The sequence below is a fragment of the Spermophilus citellus genome (assembly GCF_964194105.1).
Source record: "Spermophilus citellus genome assembly, chromosome: 4".
In the NCBI taxonomy this organism is placed as follows: domain Eukaryota; kingdom Metazoa; phylum Chordata; class Mammalia; order Rodentia; family Sciuridae; genus Spermophilus; species Spermophilus citellus.
Window position 1 is genome coordinate 13,685,689 of NC_138185.1, and position 17,531 is coordinate 13,703,219.

General features: G+C 37.2%; 1 long non-coding RNA gene across 2 annotated transcripts in view; it reads right to left on the reverse strand.

Moving 5' to 3' along the window:
- Positions 1-17,531, reverse strand: part of LOC308646444 — an 85,928-nt gene that overhangs the window by 40,666 nt on the left and 27,731 nt on the right. For both annotated transcript variants that reach the window (XR_014021389.1, XR_014021390.1), the window contains exons 3-4: positions 3,081-3,195; positions 1,398-1,546 (exon numbers count right to left, since the gene is read on the reverse strand). This is a non-coding gene — a long non-coding RNA (uncharacterized lncRNA). The remainder of the gene's footprint in view (positions 1-1,397; positions 1,547-3,080; positions 3,196-17,531) is intronic.

The following is a 17,531-nucleotide window of genomic DNA, read 5'->3' on the forward strand; positions in this document are numbered from 1 at the left end:
AATCCAAAGGACCTCTTTTGATTGGGTATTTCTTAGCAACCAATCGTCTGGCAAAACTCAAGAAATACAAAAAAGGCCTAACTGCCAGGGCAAATGGCATTCATAACTATTAGTCTTCCTAATTTTCTAAAATAAGGACGATTTGTGTCATTTTCAAATAAGATACCCATTCTTTATGACAAACTCATTCGTGGTCAGACTGCTTAAAGTTGATTGATTAATAAACAGATTTTTAATTTTGCTACCACTGGATATATATCATTTCTTACAAACATATAAGTAAAAAATATGTGACGCAGTAGTTTTACAAACCAGAATCTTCTGACTGTCAAACTACAATTTCCACTACCATTGAGAAGTCATCTTCATCAGCCCTGAAGTCCCAGATGATATCAAGGAGTCCTCTAACAATAATCTGACTATGGAGATGAGCAACAATCCACTCAGCTATGTGGATAACACTGACCGAAAGACACTATGTTCCAGGCACTGTGCTAAGCCAGGTGATGGAGCAAAGGAAGGCAGCAACCACCATCCACAAGGAGGACAGAACTGCTGAGGCCTGTCTCAGACAGTCACTTCAGGGGGGACCCACATCTCCCAGTCTGGCAGTCATTAGACTTTGAAACTATCCACTAAGACAAGGGAAAATCTTTTTCTTCTTTGCTGACTGATTCTTCAAGAGTAAACAGACTTGAAAGAAAAGTCTGAGGTAGTGGAAGAAATTAAGAGCCAATAAACACAGAAGGCAGATTACCAAAGAGGCACCTGGAAGCCCTCCCTCTGACTGAGGGTTCTGAGTCTGGAAGGCATTTTTTTTTAATTCAGACATTTCTCTACACTCACTATTTTTACTTTCCCATCTTCCTGTGATTATCAGCAATAAAACCCATAAAATGAGAAGGAGTGATGATGCTTACTTGGGGGAGTAAGGAAAGCTATGGGCAGGATAAGTGGTGACAGTCATCTTAAGGGAAGGGGAGACTCAGGCCACAGGGCCTTGGCAGTGCACAGAAGAGCAGCACTCCAGCCCACAGCTGAGGAGCAAAGGAAAAACTAGGAGGAACCACACAAGATGTCAGGCCACCACAAATTGAGGGTGCCCAAGCACTCCACACAGAGGCGGCACCAGTCATCAGGGAAGAACATGTCACTGCCACCACTGTTCCAAGGGACCACAGTCTGCAGGTGCAATCTGAATGACTTAGGCCTCCTGGGGAGAAACATACATATAAGTAAGATGCACTATAAAAACAGTGTGAAGACCAGCAGGCAGGAAGTGGAAGCACACTGCTGGACGGCTCTTAGAAATGAGGTGTCGCAACACCCCTTCAAGGGACTGTGATCAGGAGCACACACAGAGGGTAAGCACTGAGCAAGAGGGTGGAGGCACATACCTGTCATCCCAGCACCGCAGAAGGTTGAGGCAGGAAAGTAGCCAATCCAAGTCCAGTCTTGGCAATTCAGCAAGACCCTGCCTCAAAAATGAATGTGAAAAGGGCCGGGTATAGCTCAGTGGTAGAGTGCCCCTGGTATGAATGCATGTCTGTATGAATGAATGAAGAAATGCGTGAATTAATTAAATAAAACAACACTAAGACAACTATTAGAATAACAAAACAATGAACTATGGTTTTATTAAAAAAGACAAATGGAAAAATTTTTAAAAAAATATTCAATTAATCTTAATCCAAGAGAAGGTAAATAAAGAAAAAAACAGAAAAAAACAGGTATGACAATAGAAAATGGCAAGATAATAGATTTAAAACCAACCACATGAATGATTCCATTAAATGTAAATGCTCTAAACATTCCAATTAAAAGACAAAGGTTCATAACAGAAGATTTAAAAAGCAAAAGCCAATTATATTCCACTTATAAGAAATGCACTTCAAACAGAAACATAAAAATAAGTTAAAATTAAAGGATGAAGAAAGATATATTAAGCTAACACCAGTCAAAGGAAAGCTGGAGGGGCTGTATCAATATCAGACAAATCACTGTAAAGAGTCGAAAAAGAGATCCACAAATATATCGTCAAGAGGTTTTTCATAAAGGTAAAAAGGAAAAGGAGAGTCTTTTAAAAAAGTGATGCTAGAATAAACAGATATTCACATGGGGACAAAAAAAGCCTTAAGACTTACCTCATACCATACATAAAAATTAATTTTCAAATAATTTAAGCATTTTATATAAAAGCTAAAACATAAAAATGATCAATTTATCAGTTTAAAACATAAAACTTCAGCAAATTAAAAAATTTGCTCCCCAAATCACACAAAACAAAAATGACAAGCCATTGATTGGAGAAAATATCTCATGGAAGACTTGTACATAGATTATATAAATAACTCTTTCCCTCTTAGACCTCAATAATTAAGATACAGAGCTTACTTTTTCAAAATGTGTTCATAAATGATTGCAGCAGCATTATACACAACAGATAGAAATTGAAAACAACCTAAATTTCTATCAGCACATGAATGGGTAAACAAAACACAACTGTCCACTCAGTGGAATATTATTTAGCAACAGAAAGGAATGCAACACTGAAATCACCACCACACAGAGAAACCATGAAAACAGTATGCAAATGAAAAACTCAGTCACAAAAGAGCACATGTGACAGGACAACATTTCAATAAAATGTCCAGAATAGGCAAACCAATGGGGATGGGCTGCCTAGGGCTGGGCATTGAGGATGAATGTTAGTGACTACTAATGGCAATGGGATTTCTTCTTGAGACTAAAAAAGCTTTAAAATTCATTGTGGTGATGTTGCACAACTCTGTGTATGTAATACAAACCATCAATTTGCACACTCTTAAGGGGATGCACCATGTGATATATATAAACTAAATCTCAATCAGGTTGTTATATTTTGGGGGATGCACTATGTGATATATATAAACTAAATCTCAATCAGGTTGTTATATTTTAGAACGTGTAAAAGATTTTGTGTGTGTGTCTGTGTAGCCAAGAAGCACAAAAGAAAAAATTCTCCACATCACAAATCTTCAGGAAAACAGAGATAAACCTGACAGACACCATGGGAACACGTGATAAAGGTAAGCACTCACCTTTTATCATCCATATCAAGTCCTCCTGACAGCATGGAACGCCTCCTATGGAGCACTGAGAAAGGCACATCACCTCTGGGTGCACTCTCCACAGTTCCAGAATCACAATCTAATTCTGAGGAAATATCAGACAAGCACATTATGAGAGACATTCTACAAAATGCCTTGATCATTATTCTTCAAAACTGCCAAGGTCATGAAAGACAAGAATGGACCAGGAGGAGGTGGCAAGATGGCAGAAGAGAAGGGTCACTTCCCTAGTAGCTCTGTGGTGTGAGTCAAGAAAAGTGGACAGGCAACTTTTCAGTAAAGTGGGTAAACAATCATGAATTAGGGGGAACATTACTGGAAATACTGGACATTCAAAACAGATTAGGTACTCAAGAAATTGTATATAATAAAATAAAGAGGGAAGACCTTAGCTCCATAGTCACAAAAGTAGCTGAGGTGAAAACCAGAACAGTCCCTAAAAGAATGCATAAAGCAATAAAGGAATTAAAGGAATCCCCATTCTTAGGAAGACTGAGGCATGTCCGGGTACAGAGAGGTTAGAGATCAGAGACACTGCTCAAAAAAACAGTAAGCTGTGCTGCACAGTATCTGTGAAAGGGGAGGGAAATTGCCATCTCTCTCAGTGGCATGCAAATAGTACAGCAGAAGGAACTATTTTGGTAGCTGCAGCGTGGAGGCTAGCAGCTAGAAAAACAGATTACTAGAAATCCCAAGTCTGGACCAAAAAACAAGACAGGCAAACCCACACTGCATGACCAAGAGTGTACCTAAGTCACCAGGAGAAAATGAAGCCTGGAAAGAGATTTACACAGGAGAATACTGGTCGCACAAACCCACCTGGCTCCCCCTGAACCTCCAATCTGGCTGCTTGCAGGACCAGCTGGGAGAGAAGCACCTGGCGAGGAAAATGAAATGGCGGGGGCAGGACAGATGCAGCTCAGACACTGAATCAGAGACCAGGAATCATGGGGTCTATAGGCAAAATAGTGTACTAAGAACAGGCTCTTACACCACATGAGTGGACAATGAGATCCCTGGGGTGCAATCTTCCAGCATGAACCAGCAATGGCTGAGTCTTAAAGGTGCACTGACTTAAAATCTCCAGACCAACTGGCATGCAGCAAGGAGACCGAGCATACCAAGCCTACGTCCTCCTCCAGGAACTCAGCTTCCAGGACTAACCCTCTCACCCTATCAACCCCATGGACTCTGAGGGTGGAGCAAGTATCAAACTCCAGAAAACCTCACCTAACTGCTGAGAAGGGAAGCTGAGAAACTTTTGAACTCCAACAGAAACAATAGTTCGAGTTTTCATCAAGATCCCTTTTTTTTTCTTTTTTCTATTCTCTCTCACATTTATACCATCTTTGAAATGGAAGTACTTTTCATGCATCAGTTTATTGAGCACTAGGATCTATGAATAGAATGTTACAGTTTTCTTATGTATTCTCTTTTTTAACTTTTTCTTTTTCTTTTTAATTTTTTTAACAATTTTTACTTTATATATTTTTTCATCTCCCTATCTGTTTCCCTGGATTCTCTTTCTCTCTTTTCTACTTAGTTAATTAATTAATATTAATTAATTCCTCTTTCAGTCATATTAATTCCTCTTTCAGTCTTCCTATATTTTTTACTTCTATCTTCTCTCTTCCTTCCCCATGGATATCACATCATAAACCACTTTGGTTCTCTCTTGTCCACTATTTGAACTTGTAAACCCTTTGCAAACTTGAAATTGTAAACCCTTTTGTAAAAGACAGATTCTCAAACAAAAATCAAGCAAAAATCCTTGAAATGAAGAAAGCAATAAACAAATTAAAAATTCAATGGAAAGCATGACCAACAGACTACACAGAACATCAGACAATGAAGATAAAATATATAATCTTGAAAACAGAGTTGATCATGGAGATAAGATGTTAAGAAATCATGAACAGAAATTCTAAATGTCTAAATTATTGTAGGCAATAATTGAATATATCATTTCTGTTTATTGCAACAAAACAGTAGATGTCTGAATAGGAACTATATGGCTTAAGGTTGTATATTCTTTGCACTGGGTGCTGTTAATAATTGGTCTCCTGCTTAAAGGTGCGATACTAGAAACTTTCAAGGACACTGTAAGTCTACAGGGAAGAAACTATACTGCCCTAGATCCATAATGCTAGAGGCATAGACACACAAAACACATGAAAAAACAAGGGAATAAATCACCCCAAACAAACCAAGATGCTCCAATAGTAGAATCCACTGACACAATAGTAGAAGAAATGTCAGAGAAGGAGTTCAGAATGTACATAGTTAAACCAATCTACAACATACAGAACAATGTAAGGAGCGAAATCAGAGAGAAAATCCAGGAATTGAGAGATCACTTCAATAAAGAGAGATTCTCGAAAAAAAAAAAAAAAAAAAGTAAAGCAAAAATCTTTGAAATGAAGAAAGCAATAAACAAATTAAAAATTCAATGGAAAGCATGACCAATGGAAAGACTAGACCACTTGGAAGACAGAACATCGGGCAATGAAGATAAAATACATAATCTTGAAAACAGAGTTGATCATGGAGAGAAGATGTTAAGAAATCATGAACAGAAAATTCTAAGAATTATGGGATAACATGAAAATACCAAATTTAAGATTTATCGGGATAAATGAAGGGGTAGAGTTACAAACTAAAGGAATACACAATCTTTTCAATGAAACGATATCAGAAATTTCCCCAAACCTAAAGAATGAAATGGAAAATCAAATGTAAGAGGTTTACAGGACAACAAATGTACAAAATTACAAAACATCCACACTGAGGCACATTATTATGAAAATGCCTAACATACAGAATCAAGATAGAATTTTAAAGGCTGCCAGAGTAAAACAATAGATCAGTTTTAGAGGGAAGCCAACACATTTCTCAGTTGATTTTTCAACTCAGACCCGCAGAGCTAAAAGGTCTTGGACTAATATATACATCAAGCTCTTAAAACATGAATGCCAGCCAAGAATACTATACCCACCAAAATTAAGCTTCACAATTAATGATGAAATTAAAACCTTCCATGATAAACAAAAGTTAAAAGAATTCACAACTAGAAAGCCAGCACTATGAAACATATTCAATAAAATATTTCATGAAGATGTAATGAAAAATAAAAGCAAAAGCCAGCAAAGGGAGGAACTACACAAAAAGAATAGTCAAAGGAGACACTAATTCAAATTAAAAACTAGAAATAAATCAAAATGACAGGGAATAAAAATCTTTCTCAATAATCACACTGAATGTAAATGGCTTAAATTCATCTATCAAAAGACACAGACTAGCAGACTAAAAGACAAAGCCCAATAATATGCTGTCTCCAAGAGACTCACCTCTTGGGCAAAGACATCCACAGACTGAAGGTAAAAGGATGGGAAAAAATATATCATTCACATGGATCTTGTAAAATAAGTAGGGGTTTCTATCCTCCTATCAGATAAAGTGGACTTCAAGCCAAAGTTAATCAGATAGGACCAAGAAGGACATTTCATACAGACATATATGGAATAGTTGTATCCATCAAGGAGCGAATACACTTTCTTTTGCATAGCACACAGATGCTTCTCTCAAATAGAGCATGTATTAGGCCATAAAGCAACTCTTAGCAAATACATAGATTAAAAAAAAAAAAGATAATACCTTGCATCCCATCAGATCACAATGAAATGAAGTTAGAAATCAATGATGAAATAAAAAATAGAAGCTACCCTAACACCTGCAGACTAAATAATATGCTAGTGAATGACAAATGAACAGCAGAAGAAATCAGGGATGAAATTAAAAAATATTTAGAGGTAAGTGAGAATAGTGATAACATATCAAAATTTCTGGGACACTGTGAAGGCAGTGCTAAGAGAAAGTTCATTGCATTGAGCTCATTCATTAAAAGAATAAAAAGTCAACAATTCATGACCTAATATTATATATCAAAGCCCTAGAAAAAGAACAAATAAATACCAAAGCATTAGAAGACAGGAAATGATTTTAAAAAGAGCTGAAATCAATGAAATTGAATCAACAACAAAAAAATAATTCAAAGAACTGACAAAAAAAATTTCTTTGAAAAAAACAAAATTGATAAACCCTTAGCAAAACTAACAAGAAAGAAAAAAGGAAAAAAAAATTCAAATTACTAAAATTTATGATGATAAAGGAAATATCACAATGGACAGTACTGAAATACAGATGATAATCAGAAACTATTTTGAAAATTTATACTCCAATAAAATAGAAAATATTGTAGACATCAACAAATTTCTAGAGTCTTATAACATACCCAAACTGTATCAGGAGGACATACACAATTTAAACAGATCTATTCTAAGCAATGAAATTGAAGACACCATGAAAAGTCTACCAATTAAGAAAAGCCCAGGACGAGACAGATTCTTAGCCAAGTTTACAAGACCTTCAAAGAAGAATTAACACTAATCCTCCTCAAATTATTCCATGAAATAGAAAAGAAGGGAACCCTTCCAAACTCATTCTATGAAGGTAGTATCACCCTGATACCCAACCAGACAAAGACACAACAAGGAAAGAAAACTTCAGATCAATATCCCTGATGAATATAAATGCAAAAATCCTCAAAGAAATTCTGGCAAATTGCATACAGCAACATATTTAAAAGATAGTGCACTAAATCAAGTAGAGTTCATTCCAGAGATGCAAGTTGGTTCAACATATGGGAATCAATAAACGTAATTCACCACCTCAACAGTCTAAAAGACAAGAATAACATGATTATCTCAATACATGCAGAAAAAGAATCTGACAAAATACAGCACTCATTCATGTTCAAAACACTGGAAAAACTAGGGATAACAGGAACAAACCTCAACATTGTAAAAGCTATATATACTAAGCCCAAGGCCAACATCATTCTAAATAGAGAAAAATTGAAAACATTCCTTCTAAGAACTGGAACAAGACTAGGATGTCCTCTTTCACCACTTTTATTCAACATCCTCCTCGAAACTCTAGCCAGAGCCATAAGACCGAAGAAAGAAATTAAAGGGATATGAATAGGAAAAGAAAAACGCAAACTATCACTATTTGCTGATGACATGATTCTATATTTAGAAGACCCAAAAAATTCCACCAGAAAACTTCTAGAACTAATAAATGAATTCAGCAAAGGAGCAGGATATAAAATTACTTCCCATAAATCAAATGTGTTCTTATACATCAGTAATGAATTGACTGAGAAATTAGAAAAACTACCCCATTCACAGTAGCCTCAAAAAAATAAAATAAAATATTTGGTAATCAATCAAACAAAATGAAAACTACAGAACACTAAAGAAAGAAATTGAAGAAGACCTTAGAAAATGGAAAGTTCTCCCATGCTCTTCGATAGGCAGAATTAACATTGTCAAAATAGTCATGCTACCAAAAGTGTTATACAGATTTAATGCAATTCCTATTAAAATCCCAATGACAATTTTCACAGAAATAGAAAAAGCAATCATGAAATTCATTTGGAAAAATGAGAAACCCAGAATAGATAAAACAATCCTTGGCAAGAAAAGTGAAGCAGGAGGCATCACAGTATCAAAACTTAAATTATATTACAGAACTATAGTAACAAAAATGGCATGATATTGGAACCAAAACAGACACATAAACCAATGGCACAGAATAGAAGACAGAGACAAATCCACATTAATATAGTTATCTCATACTAGACAAAGGCACCAAAATCATACATTAGAGAAAAGATAGCCTCTTCAACAAATATTTATGTTTAGCCATATGAATTTTTTATAACAGCTCAGTGCACAATAGGTAGGTTATAGAACCAACCTAGGTGCCCTTTAACAGATGAATGGGTCAAGAAAATGTGATGTATATATACACAATGGAATATTAACTCATTCTTCTTTAAGAAGAATGAAATTATGGCATTTGCCAATAAATGGATGAAACTGGAGAATATCATTCTAAGAGAAATAAGCTGATCCCAAAGAACCACAGACCAAATGTTTTCTCTGATATGCAGATGCTAATTCACAATAAGGTGTGGGGAGGAGAATACAAGTATTTTGGACTAGACAGAGAGGAATAAAGGGACGGGACGGGACGGGGTATGGGGGTAGGAAGGACAGTAGAATGAATTGAACATTATTACCCTATGTGCATATATGATTACATGATTGGTGTACATGTACAATCAGAAAAATGAGCAGTTACAATCCATTTATGTATCATGTGTCAAAATGCATTCTACTGCCATGTATAACTAATTTGAACAGATTAAAAAAAGATTTAAAAAAAACATGCTAACTTTAATAACTGGATTTTAGGGAAGATTTTTAAAAATCTATAATGCCTGTTCTTATTGAAACTTTTATTGGCCTCACACGGATATGAAAACTAAGGAATAGATGACTGAAAAGTGCAGTCTATCACTGTTATTATATTTAATGTTTATTACAGTTTACCTTCAAATACTATTAAAGTGTATTTATATACAGTGTGTATATGTGGTGCATATAGTATATAGTGTAAGAATTTTATATTAGTATTCTTCATTTTCTACTACCATTCTTTGTGATTTTGTGGTCATGTATCTTACCTTTACTTTTGTTTTAAACACCACAATGCACCATTATTAATTTATTTTTATTTTTATTTTTAACCTCTTTTATGTTTTTGTACTATTAGGGATTAAAACCAGTGACATTCTCCATTGAGCTACACCACCAGCCCTTTTTATTTTATTTGAAGACAGGGTCTTACTAAGTTCCTAAGGATGGCCTCGTACTTGCTGTCCCTGTCTCAGTTTGTGGAGTCTTTGGGATTACAGGTATATGCTATTGCACCAGATGGATTTTTCTTAAATAGTAAATTATTTTTAAAGATAATAAAAGTGAAAAAATAGTCCTTTATGTTTACCCATATATGAATAATTTCCAGGGCATTATTCAAGTTGAGAAAAAAAAAAAAGAAGAAGAAACTGTCACAGGTTGGAAGAGCTGAAGAGATGTGACAATAAAATGCAACATGGTCCCCCAATGGGGGACACCAGACACCAGATAAGTGGTTGCCTGAGCCATGGCAGTGGAGGAAGGAGGGACAGAGTGAAATGGAGGCAACTCACTGAGTAAGGGAAATGTTCAGACTTGATTGTGGTGACAGCTGCCTGACTAAACATTTACCCCAACTCCTCCAATCAGACCACTTAGAGTGGGTGGATTTTATTCCATTAAAATAAAGCCTCAACAAAGCCTTTTTTTTTTTTTTGGTACCAGGGGTTGAATTCAGGGACACTCGACCACTGAGCCACATCCCCAGCCCTATTTTGTTTTTGTTTTGTTTTGTGAGACAGGATCTCACTGAGTTGCTCAGCACCTCGCTCTTACTGAGGCTGGCTTTGAACTCCAGATCTTCCTGCCACAGCCTCCTGAGCTGCTGAGATCACAGGCATGAGCCAGCAACAAAGTCATTTTAAACAAAGACAATGATGGGGGGCGGGGAGTCAGGGCCATCAGTGGCAGCCTTGGTGGCCTGGAGGTCTCAGTGTGCAAGAGAAGGAACTGCAGCTCCTAAAAGCTTCCTGTGAGCAAGTGGAAAGGTCTCTAGTCTGCTTCTGTCTGCTCCCCGAAGCAGCTGATTCTCCAGGAGCCATAAACATCACTCCTGGCCACACACGCATCAAGAGAAACCCACCTTGATTTGCAGAAAAAGGGAACTAGAAATATGCGATTCAAAGAGGCAGTCCTTTGGCGCAGCATGCACAGGAAGAAATCCATCAACTGGAGCCTGTCCACCAAGAGACTTATACCACCCTGGGGATAGAAGGTCGGGATCTGGCAGCCAGGAGGCTTGGGAAAGTCGAAACAGACACTACAGAGAAAGTCGCTGATTACATTCCACTGGACCACATTCATGTTAACCTCCCCTGGGAAATCAAGCAACCAAGATCCCCAATCTGCTTCTAGGGCCATAGAACAGATAGACAAATCTGCATCTAGCCTCAAGTGGTCACAAGGGACCTGCCCTCTTAAGGAAAAAGAGGAAAGAGATAACAGAAAGCCCCTGAAGCAGGGACAATCTGCCACTGTGAATACAGATGGCAAAGAGCTAAAAGCAAACAAATGGTGCTTTGGAATCAACACTTGGTGAACCTTCTGCTTTACACTGGCATGACCTGGAGGGCCACAGTGGCTGAACAGAGTCCAAAAGTATCAGCCTCAATACCCCTCACCATCAGCTACGTTAATGAGATGAAAGGAGAGAGAGGCCCTCTAGAGAGACGGCCCAGACCTACCCTGGAAGACTGTTGTAAGAATGCAGTGAGACAATCATAGGAAGCTCACAGATGGTACTTGGTCACCAATGGCTCTCCAGGTTGTCAGTCATGACAGTATGATACAAGCAAAGGACCATAAACAACCTTAGTGTCCTTACAAGCTTATGGAAGGGAGCTTCAAGAATCATAACATATCTACACCTTGGCATACTATGCAAAAAGATATCCATGAAAAGTAAATGAAAAACCAAGGTGAGGAATTTTACATATGGTAATCTTAACAGATTACATTTATGAAGACATGTGCAATACATGTATACATGTACATGTGCTTACTTAAGAAAAAGCCTAAGAACACATGCACCAAACAGTTGACAGCTATTTCCAAGCCTGAGTGGTGAGGGAGGGAAACTATTACCACTTCAACTCCTGGATCACTCTTTCAACAGATATATGTTATTTTTGTAAAATTTTTTTTAAATATAGAGAAAGAAGACACATTGCTGAATTTTGTACAGCAATGTAAACAAGTAACCATGGAAGCAGCCCTGCAGGTCTTTGTTCATTTCCTCACCATTCACTCAGCTACAGGCCTACCTTGAGCTCAGGTGGCACCAGACTGAGCATGAGAACTTCCGCGTGCCACATGAGCAAGCTCCAGGCCCTGCCTCAGGGGCTTAAAGGCCTGGCCAGGCCCAAAGTAGGCAAGAAAATCCTCAATGACCTACAGTGACAAAGTCTATAAGAGTACCTGTAGAATACTCCAGAAACCGAGAAAAGCATGGAGGAGTGAGTTGGTGTGGGGAGGACACGAGGCTAAGCAGGAGTCAGGCAGAAATGTGCAGGGTGAACACATCCAAGTCAGAACCATGAGATAGCCTTCACAGCAAGTATGGTCCCGACACCCCGGGTCTAGTGGGAAGCCTGGACGTGCTTGCACAGTTAAAGAATATGAGAACTCTCTGCACTTCCCACTCAAGTTTTCTTTTAAAACTATATTGCTCTTATAAATCCAATTCTTTAATTTAAAAATAAAAGTTAAATAAAGATTTCTTCTAGATGCATAAAAGCCAAGAGAATTTCTGCACAGCTGTCTTATATGAGCAAGTATGGTCAAAGAAAGTTCCAGAGACAAAAGGATACCTGCTGGAAATGCACATTTCACAAAAAGAGAGAAAAAGCACACAAAATGATGTCAAATACAAAAACAATTTTCTCATTACCTATGGCTTTAAGAGCAAAGACAGAGCCATGTATGGTGGCTGCATGCTTGCAATCCTAGCCACTCAGGAGGCAGGAGGATCTGAAGTTCAAGACCAACCTCTGAAACTTAGCAAGAACTTATCTCAAAATAAAAAATAAAAAGGGCTGGGGATGTAGCTCAGTGGTAAACTATCCCTGGGTTCAATTCCTAGAAAATACTCCCCCCAAAAGCAAATACAGTAACCAAGTATGGTGTGGTTTAAAATATGCATACAGGTACAATGTAGGAAAAAAGTACAAAAGCTAGGAAATGGAAGTGTCTGTGTGAGTTTCTTACACTGTATCTTACACCTTCTACAAAGTAGCATCATTTTATTTTAATATATGTTGTGGTAAGTGAAAGAAGTAAATTATAATTCCTAGAAGAACCAATACAAATTTTTTAAGAAGGTATAACTAATAAGTCAAATGGAGATAAAATAGAATCTATTTTTTAATTTATTTTTTAAAAGCAAGAACATTGAGAAAAATGGAAAATAAGATGGTTTTTACATAAAACAAATCAATGGTAGCATCAAATATAAATGATCTAAACATTCAAATTAAGAGGCAGAGGCTGTTATACTGGATAAAAAAAGACTCAACCATGTGCCTTCCACAGTAAACAGAAGCTAAAAACACAGATAAATTAATAGTAGGTATAAATATATGTGGTACAAATATTAATCAAAAGAAAACTGGAGTGCATAAATTAACATCAGAGAAAGTAAGCTTCAGAAAAAAGGAACACTACTAGGGAAAAAGAATTATCATGCAATGATTCAGAGATCAATTTATTTACTTCTGTCTGACAAAACTAAATGTGTATACACTCTACATCAAAGCTTCAAAATATACAAGAACTGAAAGGAAAAATAGATAACTCCACAATTACAGTTGAGGATGCCAACATTTCTCTCTCAGTAATTAACAGAACAAGTAGAAAGAAAATAAGCAAGAATCTAGAACTAAACAATGTTTTCAACTTACTTACCCTAAATGATATTTACAATATGTTCTACCCCAAAACACTGGAATGCCCACTCTTTTCAAGTATACACAAGACAGAACATACCCTGAGCCATAAAACTAATCTCAATTCACTTTATTTACTTATGATACTGGGGACTGAACCCACAGATGACTTACCACTAAGTTATATCCCCAGTACTTCTTTTTAAAATTTCTTTTATTCTGAGACTGGGTCTCGCTAAGTTGCTGATGCTGGTCTTGTTTTAATCAGCTTTGAGTCATTATGACCAAAAGACCAGACAAGAACAACTTAGAGGAGAATAAGTTTATTTTGGCTCACAGTTTCAGAGGTTCAGTCCACAGTCAGCAAACTCCACAGCTCTGGGCCAAGGTGAGACGGAACATCACAGCAGAAGGGCACACAGAAGAAGACAGCTCAGGACACGGCAGCCAAGAAGCAGAGAAAGTAGCCCCCAAAAGGGACAAAACTTAAACCCCAAAAGGCACATCCTCAGTGTTCTACTTCCTCAAGCCACACCCTCCTACTTAGTTACCACCCATTAATCCATATCAGTGGATTAATCCACTGATTAGGTTACGACTCTCATAATCTAATCATGTCACCTCTGAACACTCTTGCATCGTCTCCCACATGAGTTTCGGGGGGATATTTCATATCTCAACCATAAAAAGCTTCTAACTTGTGATCTTCCTGCCTCAGCATCCAGAATGTTTGGGATTACAGACATGTACCACTATGCTTGACTTCAAATCTCAACAAATTTAAAAGAAAATAAATAACATAAAGTATGTTCTCTGACCACAAAAGAACTAAAACAGGAATCAATAACAGAAAGATATCTGGAAAAATCTTCAAATATTTGAAAATTATGTGGCATACTTCTAAATAACTCATTGATCAAAGGAGAAATCATTTTAAAATCATTTAAAATTCATATACTGCAAAGTGATACAAATATTACATATCAAAACTTGAGGATGCAGCTAATATAGGACATAGGAGGTAATATGGTTTGGAACTGAAATGCCCCCAAGGGCTTGTGTGTTGGAGGCTCGGTCTACAGCCTGTGGTGCTACTGAGACATTTTGGAATCCGTAGAAGGTGAGGTCTAGTTGGAGGAAGTTAGGTCAATGAGGGCATGTCCTTGAAGGGGATATTGGGACTTCAGCCCTTTCCTGTCTCTCACTACCTACTGGCCACCATGAGGTAGGCAGCTTGGCTCCACCACATGCTCCCCACCATGGTGGTTTGCCTTGCTAGGGCCCAAAAAGCAATGGAGTTTCAACCAACCATGGACTGAACCCTCTGAAGCCATGAGACAAAATTCACTTTTCCTCCTTTTGACTTATTGTCTCAGGTCTTTTGTCCATGCCAGAAAGCTGACTAACACAAAAGGAAATCTCACAATGTAGAATGTGGATGTTACAAAGAAAGGGCCAAAAAGAAAGAAAGAAAGAAAGAACTAAGTACTCATAGTTTAAAAAAAAATAGCAATTAAATTCCAAAAAACCCAAAGGAAGAATAACAAATCAGACCAGAAATTACTAAACAAGAAAATAAACATATAACACAAGAATCAACGCCAGAAATTGGTTCTTTGAAACCGCTAACAGAATTGATAAACTTCTGGTAAAAATTATCTAGAGAGGAAAGGCCTATAGAAGATGACATAGCAGGATTAAAATGGGGCCACACTACAGATCTCACAGACAACAGGAAGAAGACTGCCATTTTCCAATATATCATACAATCATACACTCAGGCAAAGATTATCTGCAACCATGAAAATCACCAGAAGAAAAGGTGCTGAGGAATTTCATAACATGAAAGAATCAAACACCTGAGCCACTGCTCAATATTAACATCTCTAAAAGCAGGACTAGATATTCGTTTCCTAACAATTTGTAATGGGTACACAAAACAATTATGTTGTTTTAAAAAAATTAGCCATAATATAATCAAATTTCCAAACATAATTTTCAGTTTACAGAAAAAACAGAGCAAGAGCTGGGGTTTTAGCTCAGTGATAGAGTGCTTGTCTAGCACATGTAAGGCACTGAGTTCGATCCTCAGCACCCCATAAAAACAAAGAAAGAAACAAACAAATAAATAAATAAAAGGTATTGTTTCCATCTACAACTAAAATTTTTTTAAAAAAGACCAAATCATACCATAAGAATAATAACCACCAAATCCAGAATGTGGAAAATTTCTACAAGACTAATGACCCCTTCAACAAATAAATGATGTGGGGGAAGATGAAAGAGAGAAGCATTAAAGATTAAAAGAGATTTAAGATGAAAAGGAAAAAAAAACTGTTAACAAAAAGAGACTTAAGAGACACATCTACCTAATGAAATGTGTGGACCTCATTTGGATCATGATAAAAACAAGCCAACCATAAAAAGGCATTTTTGAAGCTGTCAGGGAAAATTGGACATAGCTTGGTAGACTGGAAGGCATTACTGTTAATTTTGGTGAGTGTGATAATGATACCACAGTTAGATTTCCTTTAAGTCCTTAACTGGATACAATGTTTCTGACTTCCTTTAAAATACACCATCAAAAGAAAAACACAAAACCTTTACAGAGGAAAGGATCAGATTTTATTGGACATTAAAGAAAACTTAAATAAATAGAAAGATACACTGCATTATGGATTGGAAGTTTAAATTATTATGAGACGGCAATATTCTCCAAACTGACAGAGCTAATGCAAGCCCAGCTGAAATCCTACCAAGTGTTATCTGTTAATTTATTTTGTTAGACTCTGTTGAGTTGGGCTTAAAATCTACATGGGAATGCAGAAGACCATGGACAAGTCATATTAAATAAGACACAAAGGTGAGGACCCTTGTTCTCCCAGTTCCACAGGAGTCCCTGTGGTGAGTGTGATGCTGGCTGAGGGAGAGCAAGCCACCAGCTGGAAGGCAGGGAGTGCAAAAGGGACAGCTCCTGCACAGAGACTGTGGGTAACAGCACCAAGACAGTGGGAAAGGTCAGGGCTTCTGAAGCCAAGCTCATCTCTGTTCCATTGCAATTTTTCTTACCCATGAAGAAAAATTAATTTTGGCTAAATTATAGAACTCAATGTGGAAAGAAAACTAAAGTCTTTAAAGCAATAAAAAGAATAGAGGTGGGCTGGGTTTGCGTCTCAGCAGTAGAGTGCTTGCCTCGTACATGCGGGGCCCTCGGTTCGATCCTCAGCACCACATAAAAATAAATAAATATAATAGAGGTATTAAAAAAATAAAAAGAATAGCGGAGCTGGATATTGCTCAGTATGCACTCATCCCTGGCACTGAACCCCAGCACCAAGAAAGAAAAGAAGACAAAGAAAAAGCTTCAAAATGCCCCAAGTGTGAAGGAAAATGCTGACAAAATTAACTGCATGAAAATAGTTTCTGGTCATCCATGGACAATTAAGAAAGGTTTGAAATCTAGAACATATGCAGAACTTGCACTAGTCACGAAGAAAGACTAGCCTATTCTCTCCCCACTCCTCCTACAAAAGATTTGATCAGGAACTTCACCAAAAGAAATACAGGTGTCCCACAAAAACAGGAAAAGGCATTCAAACTCAATTTGGTTAAACTTCAAACTCAACTCAGAAGAAGGAAAACATAAGTCCAAATCACAAAGTGACATTATTATATATACTACCATACTACCAGACTGAAAGAAAATCTAAAATTTGACAATATCAACAGGCAGACAAAATGCAGGGCAAAGGCAGGGGTGTGAACAAATATTCCCACTTGGGAAAGCTGTCAGTACCTACCCCAGTAGAAGACAAGCACACCCCATCTGACATCCATACTCTCTTGAGTGTGCTGCCTTTAGAGATGTGTACTTACGTGCTCTGAGTGCATAGAGAAAATTATGCTTAGCAAACTGTTCCTATAGTCAAAAACGA